A 3,925-nucleotide genomic window follows, 5' to 3' on the forward strand; every position below is an offset into this window, starting at 1 on the left:
AAGCTAAAGATTTCATAAATGGAGCTATTTTCTCTGTGGTAAAATTCCTAAATGTGATCATAGGATTGGATTATTGACAAGAAGTAGAGCTGAAGGTCTTTAGAGGGTCAAAAAATGCTGAGGCTACCACCTTAGCTTTGTTTTGCCAAAAACTGATATTATTTAGGATGATAATGACAGGTAGAGTGGAAGACCATTGCTGATCATTAAGTGCCTGGAAGTCCACACACAAAAAATGAAGGTGTTTAAATGTAAAGAGTGGTGCATAAGATGGGCAAGTTTCATGTGCAAGAAGATGCAAAACTAGTTTGAGAATAGATGTTTAGGACATAGGAGTTTTCTAGACGTAACAGTAAAAGACTTGGTATAGGTAGTAAGTGCAGGTGAGGCAGAGCATATGAAAATGAGGGTGGGAGCTGGAAAGAAGATCAATGATTGTGTGGAGGAGATGAGGGTCTCAGAGTTGGGTGGGACTTAGATGATAAGGGTAGAAGGTCTGGATAGAACTAACAGGTGTCTGGTTCCAAATGGCACCAATCCAAGTGTACCAGGTCTTGCCCCTTATGGGCCACTATCTTAAGTCTTGATCAGCATCAAATGTGTATACAAAATTCTATTTCCTACCTAATCTGTGCTTGCAAAAGTGGTAGCATTACCTTCATCATCTGCCTCAAGCCTCTCATTCTCTCCCATCAATTCATAAGTCTAGAGTCAAAATCAAGGAGGAAAACTCAATTTGTGCTGAATGCAAGTTTTACAAAAGCAAAATGTTATGAGATCAACTTTGTGTGCGTCCAGACTGTCTTTGTCCAGTCAGACCATTCATGCTCCCTGCAGATGGTACCAGTAAGGCTTCATCCAGGGTGGTTCTTAGCCGGTTCTATGTTCTGTTTTTGCCCTGTTCCTTATCTCTGAGTCCATTCCTGAGTTTGTATAGCTCCTAACCTTTTAGATTTCATCTTTCACACCAGACTCCAAATTTATTCCTTTGAGCTGATGACAGATTTAGTGTTTTTAGTATGATCTTTTGTGTGTCCATCTCAAATAGGACTTTATGCAGATCTTTGCCTACATGTGCTTCTAGACACACACAGAAAGTAGCTACTATTCGGATCAAATCAGCCACATTGGTCAGAGTTAAACACTTCACCATCCAAAGGCTTCATAAACAAGTCCCCTCCATCCCTCCATCCTTTATATTTGACATCATATTCCATCAGCACTCTGCTCTTTACTAAGTGACCATCTGCTAATCTATTATTGCAATTTACCTCAATGTGTCACTAGTACAACTGTGCTATTTGAATTTCTCCTAAGGGTTAATCATATATTTTAACTCGGTTTTCTCTGGATTTTATCTTAAAATGTTAAAATGTATATGAAATGGCAATAGGACAAGTAACTTGATAGTAAACAGGGCGTTTGGGGCTACTAAATCTTTGCGGATGGAGAGCCACCCACTTCACGTACTTGGTGAGTCCTTTGCTTTTCACCTGTTTCACCACCTGCCATATTAAGGAAGCCTTTAGATAATTAAAATAATAACATGCCTATACATTTTATACAATTAACAAAATAGTATTCATACTAACTGAGACTAAAAAAAGTTTAAACTGCTTAAGTCATATCATCTTCTAATAGAAGCTGTAATTTATTCAGCATCTACCATTCTAGGACTTAACTGCTTTAACTCATTTAATTGTTAAATTTCTACGAGGTACTTACTTAGTTATCCCCATTCACCCATAAGTAATGAAGGAACAGAGAAGATAAATAACTTGCCCATGACACACAGGTAATAAATAATAGGGCAGGGCTCAAATTCAGGGTGTTTTATTCAAAAGGCTGCATTTAAATCTTTCTACCAAGCTGCCTATATAAGGGGCAATGAGAATGAGATACTTTCTGATGCCAACCTCCTGCTCCTCCTGGCAAAAGGGAGACATAATAGCAGTACATCTGTTTATATTTCTCCTTGGGGGGAAGCCCCACTATGAACTGACAAAGGAAAGGTGCCTTGTTGGTACTCAGATAAAATGCAGCAAAGAGTGAAAGATGACTACTAATAAAATTTAATCCCAGGAAATGCCAGTTGCCTGCTGTAAGTGTGTGTAACTCCTTGGTTTCATTGAAAGATAAACATGTAGCCTTCACAGGAAGCTATTTGGCTCGGGTAGCAATGATTTTTGACATTCAGGAAACTTGCAATTCATACAGAAACATAAAGAGCTTCTATTGTACTTCTCAGCGGTGATAAAATGTTCCGTAAATAACTATTTCACTTTGTTTCCTTCTTAGTAAAATTATTTTTGCCACTTCGATAGATTTTCTGCTATTTAGGGTAAGCTGTCCTAACCTCTGTCAGAAGAAAATGAGAAAGACTCTCTGTATACAAGATAAGACAAATCTAATAGTTGTGTTTGCAAACATCAAATAGCAGTGGGCTCAAGAAGTGTGATGTAAAGCTATCAATTAATTTTGTTGTAACTGTATGCACCTGTGAACAACTGCTTAATTAAAGAGGCAAACAGAAATCTCTCACAATAATACTTCACATTACTTGCACTTATGTGGCTGTCAATTAGCTGGAGTGGATAAACACAATTGGAAGCGTGCCATGCAGACTTCTGGTAAAGGAGAGAAAAAAGATACAACCAGGAGGTGTGTGCATAAAGAAAGGAGAACCCACAGACAAATAGGGACAATTCTCTACGGGCTAAATATCCGTTTCAATAAGGGAAATGAAAGTAAATGCTTTATCCTTAAAGGACCAAACTCCCTCAATCACCAGAACAAAGAAAATGAAGCTTTCATACACAAATATACATCAAAAGGAAAAGGGGGCTGGAGCATCTGGGCTGTTTGCGAACGTGAGCTACGCGCTGGCATTTTATTTCTGTACAAAAGAAAGCCAGGCGAATCCCTAGGCTAGTTGTCTCACAAGATAATGATATTCTACCTCAAGGTCTCTCCCCGCCACTTTACGTTGTCCACAGTTCTTTTGTCTTTCAAAAACATCAGCAACAACAAAAAACGCAACTTAAAGGGCTGAGGGAAACAAGCTTAAAACTTGTGCCGAGTTTTGTGAAGGTTCCTTCTGCAAAAAGGGACAGGTTACACAAATTGGAAATTTCAGTTGTCAGCTGTGGCTCTCCGGAGATTTATTTTGCTAAATGAAGGGAAAGGAGCATGGAATTATGAGATTGAAAATTGAACAGGCAACATTTGAATTATGATGAAATTATAACCCACCACTAAAAGCCTCCTTCAACCTCTGTCATCAAAGAGGACAGTGAAATCGTAACTGCTTTTATCTGGTACTCTTGAGGAAAGTTTGAACTGTTTCTCAAGAAACCGGACGAAACAATTTGCTGTGTTAGTAGAGAACACAGAGAACAATCAACGCAGCCCCATGAACGCACAAAGGGCTGGAGGCTCCGTGGGGGCTGTGCTTACATCTTACTCTTGGCTTGGGAAGTACCTAAGAGAGTGCCCAGCACCCAGTTAAGACAAACCGAAAGGAAAAGTACGCTTTTTACAAATCCCTTTCCCAGCTCTCTCCCTTCTAGTTCTTGAACTTTTGAGGCAGGAACTAGGATTTATTTTGTGAGTGAAAACACAACAATTTAACTGGAAGAAAACCAGGCTCACATAACTAGTGGCTTGCTGCTAAGTCCTTGCTTGTCCAGAGACATAAATCTAGAAGAGGAAACATTTGAGGTATTGACCATTCACAGGTGTGGCCCATGTGTGTGCCAAAAATATTCATATGACTCTATACTTTTCCTAACTTGAAGGTGAAGGCAAAGGTTCAATTCTCTCTCTCTCTCTCTCCCTTCCCCTCATCCCTTTGGCCCCCTTTACCCACTTTATCCATCTCAACTCCTGCCTTAGGCAACCACCAGTCTGTTTTCTATAGCCATAA

Source organism: Furipterus horrens, unplaced genomic scaffold (genome assembly GCF_987537825.1).
Source record: "Furipterus horrens unplaced genomic scaffold, mFurHor1.1.pri manual_scaffold_12, whole genome shotgun sequence".
Classification (NCBI taxonomy): Eukaryota; Metazoa; Chordata; class Mammalia; order Chiroptera; family Furipteridae; genus Furipterus; species Furipterus horrens.